Source organism: Oryx dammah, unplaced genomic scaffold, assembly GCF_014754425.2.
Source record: "Oryx dammah isolate SB20612 unplaced genomic scaffold, SCBI_Odam_1.1 HiC_scaffold_17, whole genome shotgun sequence".
Classification (NCBI taxonomy): Eukaryota; Metazoa; Chordata; class Mammalia; order Artiodactyla; family Bovidae; genus Oryx; species Oryx dammah.
The window spans coordinates 39,875,270-39,890,924 of NW_024070201.1; the positions used below are offsets into that span (position 1 = coordinate 39,875,270).

The following is a 15,655-nucleotide window of genomic DNA, read 5'->3' on the forward strand; positions in this document are numbered from 1 at the left end:
CAACTACTGAGCCTGTGCTCTAGAGCCCAGGAGCTGCAACTACTGAGCCTGTGCTCTAGAGCCCCAGAGCTGCAACTACTGAGCCCATGGGTGCCCTGCAACTACTGAAACCTGTGCCCCCTAGAGCATGTGCTCCAGAGCAAGAGAAGCTATCGCAATGAGAAGCTATCGCAATGAGAAGCCCGCACACCGCAACGAAGTGCACCCCCCACCCACTGGCCACAACTAGGAAAAGCCCATATGCAGCAACAAAGACTCAGAACAGCCAAAAATAAAATAAATACATTTTTTTCAAAAAAAGGAATGAAGTGAGTTAGTGTTTACAGAACCTTCACACGGTGCTGGCATGTGAGTGTGAGAGAATAGAGCCATGTGCTCCCACCTGGAACCTTGACAAGGTGAGTTGTTGAAAAGCACAGGTCCCATCACTGGGAGAAGGATATGAAACAAAAGAATCCCCTGAGACAGCCTCCTCCCAGACCATGAACCAGAGGAGGACAGTGAGACAAGCTGAGACTGCACAACACGCCCAGACCACAGGAAGGGCTGGTGGTCATCTTGAGCCAAGAGGTCCAGAGGTATCAAGGGACCCTGGGAAACAGGACTTTGGCTCCGACTCTGGGCACACAATGGCCCCTGTTGAAGAGAGCTATCCTTAGACTGACACGTCAAGATCCAACACTGAGATGAGAAAGGGTAGGGGGTGGGGGAAGCCTGGAGTTTTAGGAAAGGATATTTAGATAATTTCAATGCCATCCACCCCCCTGGTTGGCCTGGAGCATTGGAAACTCTGGCAGGTGAGACCACTGAACTGCATCTGTGGGGGCACTCTGGGGACACCCGAAAGCAGTCCCAGAGCCCTCTGGGAACTGAGGGCATGTGATGTCAAGGAGTGTCCATGCCTTTCTGGGATAGGATTCTTGACAGTTGGTGGAGAATTATGATAGATTTGGCATAACTAGATTCAAAAAGGCATCTGGTTAGAGGTCAAGAAAGCAAAGGCAGAGAGGCAGGGGTCCCCAAGCAAGCCGATAAAAGATCATGTCAGGAGGGGAGGACTCTAGCAGAGGGTTCTCTGCTAATAAGCATTTTACTGGCAACTTGGACAGCACATTAAACAGGATCCTGAAAGAGCTCAAGAGAAAGGGTTGCACAGAATTTAACACACTGAAATTTAAAGAAATGCTTGTTCTGAATCAGATTGGAGGAGGCTTGCACTTAAATTCTAAAGAACATGTTAAGGACAGGGGAGAAGCAGTTTAGCAACACCTCATGTTAAAAAGATCTGATCAGGAGAATTCCATGGCGGTCCAGTGATTAGGACTATGCAGTGGGTACAGGTTCGATTCTGGGTTAGGGAATTAAGATTCCGTAAGTTGTGTGGTACAGCCAAAAAAAGAAAAGATTTTGTCAGGAGTATTGTCAATGAGTCAGAAACGTAAAGTAGTTGTCAGAAAAACTGATGCAATCTTGGGCTGCATTAAAAGAAATAGAATGGCCTGAATTAGGGAGGGGATACCTGCCTTCCTCTGCTGTGGTCACACCACACCATGAATATGATAGATGGTCTGGGCACTTGCCTCACTGTTTTAGAAGGATACAGACAAAAATGGAGTTTGTTCAGAGAGGAACCACAGGAAAACACCTGAACCCACATCAAGGGTTGTAAATCTGGAAGAAAACTCAGGAGAGGACAAGAGGGCTGTCTTTAAGTATCATATTTTACTTATTAGGAGATGTGTATTTTTTTCAGTTACAGAATGTCTGAAAGCAGAATTATCTTATAATACCCTAGCATCTAATACCCTAGGCCAGAGTGCAGCTGTGGCATAGTTGCCATTGCCTCATTGCCACTATCATATGGAAATTTGACTATTATTCCCCGTGACATGTCTGGACAACTGCAACCCTCAACACTTCAAGAGCCAGAACATTCAAGGACCATTTGAGGAAGAAATGTGAGTCCTAGAAAAAAGAATTCCAAAGACAATAGAGATTAAGAAATACATCACCACTTCACCAGAATATAATATGTCAAAACAAACAAACAAACAAACATATTGATAACTCTGAGTCAAAAAGTGATTTGAGAGATTTGGATTCCAAAAGTGACGTTTTCAAAATGCTGTAACTAATTTCTTTTCCTTTTTATGTGGATGCAAGAGTGATATGGACAAAAAGCTTATATCTAAAATCTAAGAAACATTTTAAGTAATAACAAAGTATTTTTCTTCAGTTTAACTGGAACTACTTTCTATTTCTTGCAGGTTCATAAGAGAACGGTATATCTTACAATCAACAATATCACAGATTTGATTTAAAAGACAGTGTCTGGGGACTTTCTTGATGGTCCAATGGCTAAGACTCTGCAATCGCAATGCAGGGGGCCCAGGTTCAATCCCTGGTCAGGAAACTAGATCCCACATGCTGCAACCAAGCGTTCATGTGCCACTAAAGATTCTGTGTGCAACAACTAAAAAAAGATTGCACATGCCACAACTGGAAAAAAAAAATCCTCTAGCCGCAATGAAGACCTGATACAGCCAAATCAATATTGAAAAAAAAAATATTTTAAGAGCTTTCAAGTGGAAGAGAGACTAGAATATCCTTCTCTATGATTCCAAGGAGGAAGAACTAGGCCCAGATGCCAGAAGCTATAGGGAGCCAGCAGGGGGTATAGGAGGTGCTGTCCAGAGATGGAATGGGTCACCTCACAGGCTGGAAAGCCAGGCTGGACCACACTGGGGAAACCAGGCAACCATGTGACAGCCCTATGGTCCCAAGGCCTGACTGAGAAAACTCACCACAAAGAGAAAGGCAACCCATCTTTCTTTGTTACCCACCTACATGCTTAGCTCAGTTATCCTCTTAAAAAGTCACCACTTAAAGATAAAAGCCATTTAGGAAACAGCACTGAAAGGGGGTCTGAAGCAGAGGGGAGCATGGCCTGCAACTGTGTTCTCAGTGATAGCTGGCTCCGCTGGGCCTGCCGGGGGCCGCCTACATGCCTGCTCTGTGCCAGGCGCGTGACAGGTTTGCTACATACCCTGCCCCAGTTAATCCTCACAGCCCCCTGCGAGACAAGCACTGTCACCATCTTACAGAAGAGAAACCTGACACTCAGAGAAAGTCAGTGGCTTTACCAAGGTGTTACTGCCACTCTGAAAGCCATGGTCAGTCTGTGACAACATGCTTCAAATAGAGGGACCTCCAAAAGTTTTGACTGGCAGCATGAATGGAGTGCTCAGCTGAGCAATCAATGAATGAACCAACGTGGCCTCATATTGGCAGCACAGATGCTAGGAGAACAAAGAAAGAGGAAAGCTGTCTCAGCGTTCCATCCCCACCCTCTATCAGAAGCTCCCACAAGCACAAAACTCATGCCATTTGCTCGCTGCTGAAGAAATTTATCCCAACACATAAAGCAAGGGTGTTTCTGAGACGTCTATGGCAGAGAACAGGTGCCAGCAGCTTGCTCAAATGTCAAAGCTGTAAGCATACCAGGTTGCCATGCCTCCCACCTGCCAGGTTAACACTGGAGCGGACAGAAGCTGAGCTCAGCTTTTGCCCCCTCCCAGGGCCAGGGTGTCCAGAGGGCGGGAGAGTCAGCCAACTCCCCGCCCTATGTGTTCCAGTTGCCTGGAGACATCCAGTCCAGTTCCAGGCCGGCCGGCCAGCAGGCCCAGGCTTCCTCCTCCACTGGGGAGATCAACTCAAAGTGGGCACCAGATACCAGAGCAGCACCCACCTGAAGGGGATAGTCAGGGGCTTATGAGACCATAGAAGGGGAGAATCAAGTCATTTCGGATGATGACGCACAGTGCGCCGTGAGCAGGTGACGTCTGTAGAAAGGGTTCCAGTGAAGGAGGAGGGGAGCATGGAGGTCCTCGCCCAGTGCAGCTTTGCTGCCTTAGCCGTGTGCAGGCACATAACACCTTCTCTTAACCCATGGGTACCCACTTCCAGGGGTTCAGCACCCATGACTCCTCTATGTATCCCCCTCAGGCTGACCCTGAGGGAGGAGACCTCCTGTAGTGAGGTGGTGAAAAGTAAGGGCAATTACTACTGTTCTACAGCAGATAGAGCCACCGAAGCACAGAACAGGCACACTGGGGGCACAGAAAGTGATAGATGTCCCATATTCTAAGACCCTAACTGAGGCATTCCAAATGGGCTGCCTTCCTGATCAACTGAAAGATGGGGGTTGCCCGTACTGACCCCCTTCACACAGAAGACGGTGAGGCAAAAGCACAGACAAGGCCTTAGTCGGGCCCAGCCTTAAGCACCCCTCGACCCTTCTGTTCCCCATCCCCCACTGCCTTTTGGTCAGAGCACCTGTCCAGCACACGGAGGGCAGCGCAGACCTCCTAACAGATTCCCCACCTCTGATTCTCACATGAGCTTATCTTGCACAACCTGATCTGCCTAAAGGAGCACTCTGACCATCCCTCTCCAATGGTTCCCACTGCCTGCAGGGTTAGGGCCATACTCACCCCTTTCACCAGTACCCAAGGCTAGCCTGATTCCAGCCTCAGCTTCCACAGTTCTCCCAGGCAGCCCCCACATTTCTACCACGTGACATCCTGAACACACCCTTATGTTTCCACATCTCTTTGTGCTCTACCTCTCCCCATCTCTGCCTATGGAAATCCTATCTTTCAAGGCCCATCTCAATGACCAACTGCCCCCTCCTCCAGGAGGTCTCCCCTGACTCCCTCACACTGTGACTGTCTAATGCAACATTCCAAACTCTTATCTTGATGTGTGGGCATCTATGGGCTTGTCTAAGGCACCTTCCTCCACGTTAGATGAAAGTTCTGCTTCTGTCATTCAGCACGTACCCCTCGGCGTGGCAGCTGAACACCAAGCTCTAAGGAGTGTAGGTCACCATGCTCCATGCCATCCCAGACAGCACCCTATTTACAGTCCTTCCTGATTCCCTCCTCCACCTACTTCTAGCTGACTCATTCCCCATTCTCTCAAGGTTTAGCTCTCAGCTGACAGTTAATTGGAGATAAACTAATCAACATAATATCCTGCCCAGTTAAATTCTATATATTTTTTAATATAAATTTATTTATTTTAATTGGAGGTTAATTACTTTACAATATTGTATTGGTTTTGCCATACATCAACATGAATCTGCCACAGGTGTACACATGTTCCCCATCCTGAACCCTCTCCCTCCTCCCTCCCTGTACCATCCCTCTGGGTTGTCTCAGTGTACCAGCCCCAAGCATCCAGTATCATGCATCGAACCTGGACTGGCGATTCGTTTCATATATTATACATGTTTCAGTGCCATTCTCCCAAATCATCCCACCCTCTCCCTCTCCCACAGAGTCCAAAAGACTGTTCTATACATCTGTGTCTCTTTTGCTGTCTCGCATACAGGGTTATCGTTACCATCTTTCTAACTTCCATATATATGTTGAAACTGGAGCCTATTATACAGAGTGAAGTAAGCCAGAAAGAAAAAAGCCAATACAGTATACTAAATTCTATATTTTTAACAAAGGCCCTTTGGAGACAAAGGCTGAAGACAAAGGTGGGATTTTTAGGCCCCAGAACTCTGGGGGCAGTAGTTCTGATAAGGGAAGATGTTGCACCAAAGCACTGTGCAAGCCAGTGCTACCAGGGTGCTAAGTTGTTTCAGTCGTGTCTGACTCTTTGCTAGCCCATTGGACTGGAGCCCACTGGGCTCCTCTGTCCATGGGATTCTCCAGGCAAGAATACTGGAGTGGGTCGCCACGCCCTCCTCCAAGGGATCTTCCCTACCCAAAGACTGAGCACTTATCTCGTGTCTCCTACATTGGCAGACAGCTTCTTTACCACTAGTGCCACCTAGGAGGCCCCAGTTCAAAGCACAGGAGACCTGCTAGAAAGGGGAGCTGCAGCTTGGTGCTGCAGAAGGGAAGGCCAGATCCAGGTATGCTGCCGGAGCCTGCTCACAGGCTCACAGCCTGACAGAAATGGAGGGTGGAGAACAGACTCCAACCTGGCTAGGTGACCTTGAGCCAGGAACCACCCGTTCTAGCCTCCACTCAGTATCAGGAACCCTTGATACTTCCCTGACAGTTCAATGGTTAAGACTCCATGATTCCACTGAAGGAGGTGTGGTTTCCCTCCCTGGTTGGGGAACTAAGATCCCACATGCTGCAAAGTACAGCTAAAAAAACTCAATTAAACAAACAAAATACAAGAAGCGTCTGAGCCTCAGTTTCCCCATAGGTAAAAAAAACACAAAAAAAAACAAGGTGGCAGGAGTGAGAACTAGATGATCTCAGATGTCCCTTCCAATCTGACATCTCAAGTTTCTGTGACTCATAGTCTCTACTTGTCCTCCCTCCTGAGAGGTCAGTATCTTTTGAAACTACCTGCTTCCACTCCCCCCTTACCTTGAGCCCCACCTGAGTCCAAAGGGAAAGCTAAGGCTAAAGATCTCCCAGCCAATCAGCAGGCAGCAGTCAGCAGGCAGGCCCCTCTCAGCCTAGGGAGAAGGAAGGGGCAGAAGTGGGGGAAGATGTTGGTTTCTATGGACACACAAATGCTACTCTCTCTTACTCCATTTGTCCCAACCCAGAAAGACAGTCAGCTGATTGCCTTTGCTTCCCTGACCTACCTTTTTAAGAGATTACCACTGCCTGCCAAATGTAAGTGCTGCCCTAAAATCAGGACATATAAGGTCTCTCTGCCTGGATCTGAAGGGTTTCAAATGGGTAGAGTGAGCGTGATGAAGAATGAAACTTGGAGGCAATCTAGGCCATGGTGTGCAGACCTGCCAATTAAAGTTCTTTAAAAATAGCCTCTTTCTTCTCTTATGCTGAAGATAAAGATGAAGTTTCAGCAATAAACAGACATCTGCTGGAGCTTCTGAAGAAGATTACAGCATAAACACCCCCAGAGAACAGCCATAAACAGCCCAGAGCTTTCTCCAGGCGCCTGCTGCCTCCTGTTCACCAACAGTAGGGGAGAGGTGAGGGGATGGAAGGACAGAGGAAGAGGTGGTGTTCAGAGGCTGGGGAGGACACAGCAGGAAGAAGTGGTGGGGGAGAGCCCAACTTGGCAGAAAATGGAGAACCAGCTGCCATCTGCAGGGAAATAAAAGCTCAGGGATCCACCAAGAAAATTTCCAGGAAGTCATCCAGAGGATGCCATGCCAGTGTCATTCATTCTGAAAATGGGTCACTCCTTACAAGTGGAAAAGAACTGACAGTTCTGAGTGCCTACCTAAGTGGGGCACTTCACAAATATTTTATTTCTACATCAATTCCCTGAGTTTGCTGTGATACCTCCTTTTTTTTTTTTTTTTTTTTTTTACAGACTAGGGTTTTTTTAAACACTAGGGTTCGTTGATGCCCAAGGCCACGTGGCTCCGATTCAAGCCCAGGTCTGTCTTAGCACATTTGTTTGTCTGTGCCTCCGTCACCTGCACCCAGAAAGTGCCCCTGAGTGTCTGAGTGCCCAGACTCTCTGCACCCACAGATCCAGCCCAAAGAGGGTCCTAAATGGGAGAGGCGACAGAGCAGGGTAGAAGGGCAGGAGTCGAGCCATGCCTGGCTAATTCAGATAACTGCTGAGTCTCGGCAGCCCCGCGGGTCCTTTGGTTTTCCAGCCTGAGAGAGGAGTGAAGAGGGAAACAGGCACAAATATATGCCTAGACTATCTGGAAGGAGTCAAGGAGACTGGGGACATTAGTGCCACTGAGGAAGAGAACTGAGGACTGGGGGACTGCTTTTCATTGAATTTTTGTACTGAGTGGACATGTTACCACGCACCCATGCGTGTGTGGAGTGAATAGCCTCATCTGTGTGGGGGGTGGTGAGTGTCATGCATCCAGGTATGTGGGAGTGAGGCTGGGTGAGCACCACCATCTATGCATGTGTGTGTGGAGGTGAGTAGCATCACTTGTGTGGTATGTGTGTGTGTGTATACATGGGGCGGGGGAGGGTGAGTACCATCATCCATGCACATGGTAGGGGAGGGGTGAGTCTTTTTTTTTTTTTGGCCACATCATGCAGTTTGTGGGCTCTTAGTTCTCCCACCAGGGGTTGACCCTAGGCCCTTGGCAATGAAAGTGCAGAGTCCTAACCACTAGACCACCAGGGAATTCCCATGGGTGAGTCATTTTTAAGAGAGCCCAAGATGTCAGGTACAAGGTAACAGACATGCCCAAGCTGGAGATAGTGACCTGGACCAAGCAGGAAGTCCTGGGTCCCCTGGTTGCAGCAAGCCTGGAATCCAGAAGAAGCTTCTTTCCTCCCTCACAATAGTAACTTGCTGCAAGCCCAGGTAGATGGCCAGAAGCTCTCTGAGCATGAACCCCTTGGTCTCCAAGTCCGCAACTAGTTGCATGAGCCCCCCATGACATCCCCTTAGGAAACAGATTGACTGTATCCTCTTCTTGAGGGTCTGGAGAGAGGCTTCCCTGACTCCCCTACTTAATCCTCTATTCTGTCCCTTTCTTCCACTATCGGATTTCTCACCCCTCCAAGCAGAGAGCTCCTGACTGTTATCGTCTTTCTATTCCACTGTGCAAAACCCCAGCCATCCTGACATGCGGAGTCATCAGCGCTCCAACTTTACAGCAGCCATGAACTCCACAGGCCGCACGTCAACCCCCCATGCTGCTCCCCTGAGATGAGGCTGTCCAACAGAAGGGTTCAGCAGCTCTACCAGGCCTGCAGCAGCTTTCCTTGGTGATCAGAACGTCCAAGTGACTTTGGCACTTCTTCATCCTCCCCTACACTTCATTCTCCTGGCCCTGGCACAAGTTAAACCCTGAGATCCTGCAACTCTTCACCATATACAGTCAGTTCTCAGATCAGTAGCCAAAGCCAACCATTCAGAGTCACCAGAGCCAAGAAGTAGTTTCCGCATCCTAACACAAGGACGAGATGTTCTTAGACTCCAGCTCTGTCTCTGGGCTGGTTGGGTTTCTGCACTGGGTGTGTCAGGAGCTCCAGCTTGCAAATGTTCCATTAAACCTGCTGTTGCAGCAGCTCAGGGATCAGGGGCCGCCAGCTGACTCTTCGCTATCCTACCTTGTTGCCTTTAGAAAGGACATAGGCACTAGACATCCTCCGCTGCATGGGAAAGGGAAAACCTGAGCCCCAAACCAGCAGGAAACAAGTCCCTGCCTTGATCTCTGTATTCCCCAAAGAGAAAGCTGACCGAGCCTTGGAAGGAATACAAAAGCAGCAAGGTCTCTGGGCACCTCCAGGAGAAGGGGGGTTCAGGTGGGGAGGGACAGGGAGATTGCGCTGACTCTCAGGGGAGAGAAACACCAGCGCAAGTACAGAACACACAAAAATCCCAACCCTACAAACACCGCACCATCCACACACAAACACACACAACTCATTGCCAGCCACCAGGGAGACACACAGGTTTTTCTAGATAAACTGTAGTAATATTTAGAGCAATTGCATTTAAGAAACAATACAATACCTAGTACCAGACTTCCCCAGTGGCTCAGTGGTAAAGAATCCACCTGCAATGCAGGAGATGTGGGTTCGATCCCTGGGTTGGGAAGAACCCCTGGAGAAGGAAATGGCAACCAACTTCAGTATCCTTGCCTGCGAAACCCCCGGACAGAGGAGCCTGGCAGGCTACAGTCCATGGGGTCTCAAAAGAGTCAGACACGACTTAGTGACTAAACAACAACCAACATACCTGGTATTCACAAACAGCTCTTCCTCTGGGACACAGGGATGGACATTTTTTCAACAGCTGGCAGAAAAGGGAAGCATCTCAAAAATCACACTCCACTGTGACCCAGCCCTGAGATGAAGGTTTGTTTGTGACTAGAAGGCCCATGTCCCTGTCACCCCCACTAACTCTGAGTTCAGAGACCAGATGATCAGGGCTTGAGAAGGAGGAGCCTTATCAGTGCAGAGCAGCTGTGCTTTCTACCTCCGAGGAGGTGGCAGGGAGAAAAACAGAAAATGGTGGAGGGAGGGGTCAGGGCCCCCTGAAGTGAGGTGAGTGGGGCATCTGGCCATCAGGCACTTTCCCAAGGGGATGAGACAGGCCGTCTGAGCCTGAAGCTTTGCCCTGCCTTTTTCTTAACCCACTATGTTATTCTGTCTTCCTTTGATATTGCCAACTCCCTGAATTAAAAAAATCAAAATCAAGAGCCTACCATGAGAACGATTTCATTCTGAGGAAACCAGAATGAAATTCTCATGAAAGAAAGTGAGGTGGTACAATGGGAAAGACGGTCAGGCTGCATGGATTCTGCAGCTTCCTGCCTCCACAGCTCCAGCTGTCTTAGGTATGGGAATTCCCTGGTGGTTGGCACTTTCACTGTATTCTGGGTTCCATCTCTGGTTGAGGAACTAAGATCCTGCAAATTATGTGGTGGGGCCAAACATTAAAAAATGTAAATAAAAACACAGATAAATTCTTTAAAATAATGTCAAAAAATAAAATAGGCAAATATCAAAATCCCAATGGGTATAGGAACCTATCCACACATAAAACTGGACAGAATGCATGTATAATCTTGTTTACCTACACAAATCAGTTGAAGGAAGTTCTCTTTTTTAAGAGGAAAAATATCCCCAAATATTTTGATTTTCCATTAGAACAATAAAACATTTTAGTATAAAAATTTTAGAAAAAAGCTGAGAAATATAATATATAGGAAAAAATTAACTCCATCTCCACCATACAGAGAGAAAAACAACATTCTCTTATACTTAATGGCTAGTGGAAAGTCCTGTTTATGTTTAAGGAGGAAGAGGAGGAAAAGAAAAAGGCCTCCTCATTTAGGGGCTATTTGCAGAGAAGGGTCTTTGCTGGGTGGGTCAGAAGATGGCTATCAGAGAGCCCAGAACCTTGGAGAGATCTGACAATGAATCCAGGTGTGAAGCATGTTATCTGGGGAGGGAACACACCTCATCCTTCTCGCTGAGCCTCTGGTCTCCTTCATTAGGACAAAGTGCCGATGATGATACTATCTCTTCACCATAAATTCAGGCCAGACACTGAAAGGTTATAAGTGTATGTTTTCTGTCACGGTCTGTCAGTTGCAGATGGATAATGATTTGAGAAGAGCCCACACCGTGCCCAGGTATGAGGCCAGATAAAGAAGGCTCCCAAAGGCACAAGGCAAGAATCTTGCACTGCCCAGAGAGAGGTGGACAGCATTCTCTGGGCAGCCCAAGGCCAAATGCCTGACTCCTAATGTGGTAATGCCTGTGGCTGCATAAGTCAGTATTCAGAGCTTGGACAGAAATGACCTCAGTCCCTATCAGCCCCACATGTGATCTGGGGAGGCCAGCTGCTGATCAGGGCACCTCGGCAGCTGCCTGGGCTCCCCACACTGCAAACCAGAGCGCCAGAGAGCACGGCAAATAGTTCTCCTATTGTTTCAGGATGTTTACAGGCTGATGCTTGCAGAGCAAATATCCACACTCGAGCAAGTCATCTTTTTTTAAAAAAAAAAAAAAACCTCTTAGCTAAACACATGCACGGGCCGTCACACAAACCCACCACAGGATTCATTCATTCAATATGCATTTCCTGAGTGGCTACAACATCACTGGGCAGATGCTCACCACGCCCCTGTCCCATCCCAGAGGCAGCACTGGGGATCCAACAGAGCACAAAAGCAGACTCAGCATCAAAGGGTTCGCTGTCCAGTGGGAGATTTAAAAACGGAGACTAACGGCTGGATAAAAGCAGAAGTGCCGCAGAGGGGGTGGTGCTCCAGACTAAAGTAGGCGTAAAAGGACTAACAACCAAATGCACCACACAGACTTTGTTTGGATCGTGGTTTGAACAAACTCATGATGAAGGTCACTTCATCTGAATATATACAGACGAGACCAAAGAGTTACTGTTGATTCTGCTACATGCAATAATAGTGATGTGGTCATGAAAGAACCTGCTTTTTAAAATAGGGAAGAAAAAAAGAGAAAGAGAGAGATGAAGCCAGCCTGGCATGATCTTGGTTGCTGAAGCTGGATAATGAGTATTTGGGGTTCATTATACTATTCTATTTTTGTGCCTGAAAATGTTAATGATTGGGGGTGGGGTGGGGACTACACTGTGCAGTTTGTGGGATCTTAGCTTTCCGACCAGGGATAGAACTCAGGCCCTTGCAGTGAAGTGCCCAGTCCTAACCACTGGACCTCCATAAATATGCCATGTTTATGAGCGTTTTAAATGCCATTTCATAGTGGGGTGGAAAGAAATGTACAGAAAACTACAACATAAGCTAGGGAATCATAAGCACAACAGAGGGCTGCACACACCAAGCCTCCAAAGTTCAGAGGATGGCCACAGTTTTTTCCTGTTTCTCTCAGTGCTGAATTCACCATGCAGACCTCATTCATGCAGATGGAGAACAGAGTCCTAGTTTGGTCACTCACTAGGCTTGTAATTGGAGGTAAGTCCCTGAACCTCAGTTTCCTCATCTGTAAAATGGGAATAATCTTACATACTTCAGAGGGCTACTGTGAAGATCAAATGATTATAAAGAATGAAAAATCCAGCATGATATACAGTGTTCCCTTTTCTGGTTCTTTAAACAACAGAGACGCTCTATCCCTGGAAAGACCTCAAAGATTGACAATGTTCAACACACATCTTCTTGCACCTAACCCCACTCCTCTTGGCAGAGACAAGGCTCTCCCCAGGAAGGCAGGACCTCTACCCGTCAGTAGTAGGGAGTGAAAGGAACAGGGCCCAGGACTGGGAGGCACACCCAGATGGGTGTGGACGTGGGTGGAGAAAAGAGAGACAGATCTCAATCACAGGCAGAGAGGGATTACTCAGTGCTCCTGTGCTGCTTAAAGTTCCTGGGAATAGGCTTCCAATGACCAAACCACACCCAGCCTTAGTTCATAAGCTGATTTATACTAAGGTGTAACTAATTGGTATTAGGCTAAATCACAATTTTCTTTCAGAAGAGAAGGATGAGCAGAAAGCCAGCCCTGGGCCTGAAGTAGGAAAGAGGCAGTGATTTCATTTTTTATAAACATAAACTCCAACTGTGGATCTCAGTCACCTTACAATCACAGCTAGTATACCTCAACATCTGCCCTCCCTCCTAAAAAAAAAATAAATAAAAAATAAAATAAAATTAGAATAGGTCCTAAAGTAGAGATTACTGCAAATAACAGTCCCTCTAAATCATTACAGAAGTCAGCTCTCAGAGGTAGGTTTAGGTCAACAGTGGCAGAGGCAGCCTTCCCCCTCAAATACCACCCAGACTCCAACAATCAACCCCTCCCCCTCCCAACATGACCAACACTTGCCATCACCCTTGAAGGACAGGGTGGGCAAGGCGTCTGCAGGTTGAACAACTTGGCTAACCTGGGTCAGTTCAAGTGCTCTGCTTAAAAAAAAGAAAGCACCCAGGGGACTTCCCTGGCAGTCCAGTGGTTAAGACTTCGCTTTCCAAGGCAGGGTGTGTGGGTCTGATCCCTGGTTGGGGGGCTAAGATCTCACATGCCTTGTAGCCCCCCCAAATAAAACAAAACAAAAGCAATATTGTAACAAATTCAATAATGACTTTAAAAATGGCCCACATCAAAATAAATAAATAAATAAATAAATAAGAAGCAGCCCCCTCAGGATCTTTGGACAGAATCTTTTCAGAGGCCAGGAGCCTACGACACAGCGCACTCACTCTTCACAGCCATGGGCCAGCAGGGAGGGCACTGGACCTGAGCTTTGGCAGTCTGTTTCAAATCCTGGCTATGCCACTTTCTATGTGACCTTTGGCACTTACCCTACCTGAGTCTGTTTCCCCATCTCTAAAATGAGGAGGGCAAACCTCTCAGAGGTTTTAAATTACTATGAAATTGGCCACAAAAGTGCCACAAGCCAAGGCTTCGGTGCCTAGCTCACTCAGTAGGCACTTAATAAAACATCTTCTCCCTATCTGAAGGCCAGTTCTTACTGCAATGAGAGCTTCCACAGCATCATGTGGGGCTGCCCTGGAGACCTGAGCCCCCCTTGGGCCCCCTTTCCCTGGGCAAGGGACAGGAACAGATCTGGCCTGGAGACCCAGGGGACCCTGGTCCCAGAGCACCCAGGCAAGCAAACATCTCAGGGCCAACCAGTTGCTGACTTCTTCTCCCACCAGTCCACCCAGAAGGGAACTGGTTGGGACTTCATCCTTCAGGGACACCACCCAAGACTGTATTGAGCAGGCAAGACTGACAGAAAGAGGTCTCCACACTGCTTAAGGTCCCAGTAGGGCCCGATGTGCCTCCAAATAAAAGCTCTTTGGCTTAAGAATAAACAATGTGGAAGGAGACGCACGTTTATTCTGGTTTCAACACGTCTCCTCCCCATCCAGCAAAGGCTGTTCCCAGTTCTGCCGAAAGGCTGGCCTAGGATAAATTAACCCCACCTGCCCCGGCCTGGAAGTCAAGTCAGCGGGCACTTTTACCCAGGGCCAGTCCGCACGGGCAAGCCCGGCGTGGGTGCTCCGATGCCTGGGGTGAGTGCGTGCTGCTGGAGGAGCGAGGTTCAGAAAAAGACAGCTCCATGGCCCCTCGGGCCACCGTCCCAGACCCAGTCCCAGCCCGCAGGCGGCCAGGCCACCGACATTTGGCCCAACTTAACTTCCTGTTGTTAAGGAGGGAGGGGAACCCGGCTGGGGTGTGGGGTGCGCCCAGCGAAACGCCGGGAAAGAACGTGACAGGCTAGGTGCCCAAATCGTGGGAAGATAAGTTTGGGGTTGATCTACCCCAGTGGCAGGCGGTACTGCTGGCGCGTCGCTCCCACTTCATGTCGACGTTTGGGTATTTTCTAGGCTTAGAATTGAAGAATTTGGATGTTGTGGGGCGGAGTAAGAGGTCGTCCGTGGTACTGCGTTCTAATGGATTCAGAGAGCTCTGGGGGTACACCGGCCTCCCTGGGCAGCGCCACCTGCTCTCTGGGCTCCCCGCGGGGAGGGTCTGAGGCGGGAGATGCTGCCGCCGCACCTGACCCTCCCCGGCGCCAGCTAGGGCGCAGAGTCCAGGCTCAGCTACCAAGGTCCCCGCCCGCTCTTCCTGGAACCCCGCTCTCCCCTTCCCTCCCGTTCCCCCTACCTCCTTACCGAGAGCGGCGCCGGCCGCCGAACCTCGAGTCTAGCCTCTATTCTCGCCCAGGGCCGCGGGCGCAGTGGTCAGGACCCGGAGGCCGCCTGCCGAACTGTGAGCTAGCTAGGCGGCCCCGCGCAGGCTTAGCCCGGCGAGCGCCTGCGGTTCTGCGCCTTGCGGCGGACAGGACCGGGAGACGCCCCCATCTGCGGCGAGACCAATGACAGGGCCACCGGCGGCGCAGCCCCGCCCCCAGGTGGAGGCCCGTAGCCAATGGCGGCGCGGCGCGGAGCCCACCCCCACCCCCGCTCTCTACCCGCCCCGCCCCTGGGGGGCCAGCTGTCACCGCGGCAGCCGCGGGCGCACGTGGGCTGTAGCCCGGCCCTAGAGTAGGGAGCAGCCCGGCGCTCCCACCGAGATCAGTGCAATTCTGAGACCAGCAGAGGGCCGATGGGGACAAGGCATGGTGGTGCTGCTAGATGAAAACCCCGGTGTGGGTATCCAAATGTCAAGAGAGAGGCAAGGGCTGGGCTTCAAGCTCCTTGACCTAAGAAGCTGGAAAGCAACCCTCTGTGTCCCCTTTTGGACTTGGAGGAGCGGCATACCAC

The 15,655-nt window shown here is 49.3% G+C and overlaps 1 protein-coding gene and 1 non-coding gene across 13 annotated transcripts in view; one reads left to right on the forward strand and one right to left on the reverse strand.

Annotated features, from left to right (window-relative positions):
- MICAL2 (microtubule associated monooxygenase, calponin and LIM domain containing 2) overlaps positions 1–15,250 on the reverse strand; it is a 154,981-nt gene extending 139,731 nt beyond the window's left edge. For all 12 annotated transcript variants that reach the window (XM_040258362.1, XM_040258364.1, XM_040258361.1 and 9 more), the window contains exon 1: positions 15,065–15,250. The gene's annotated coding sequence lies outside the window, so the exon portion shown is untranslated. The remainder of the gene's footprint in view (positions 1–15,064) is intronic.
- On the forward strand, positions 2,341–2,413 carry TRNAA-CGC. Its single transcript has one exon. It is a non-coding gene; the product is annotated as a tRNA-Ala (tRNA).
- Positions 15,251–15,655: the final 405 nt, after the last annotated feature.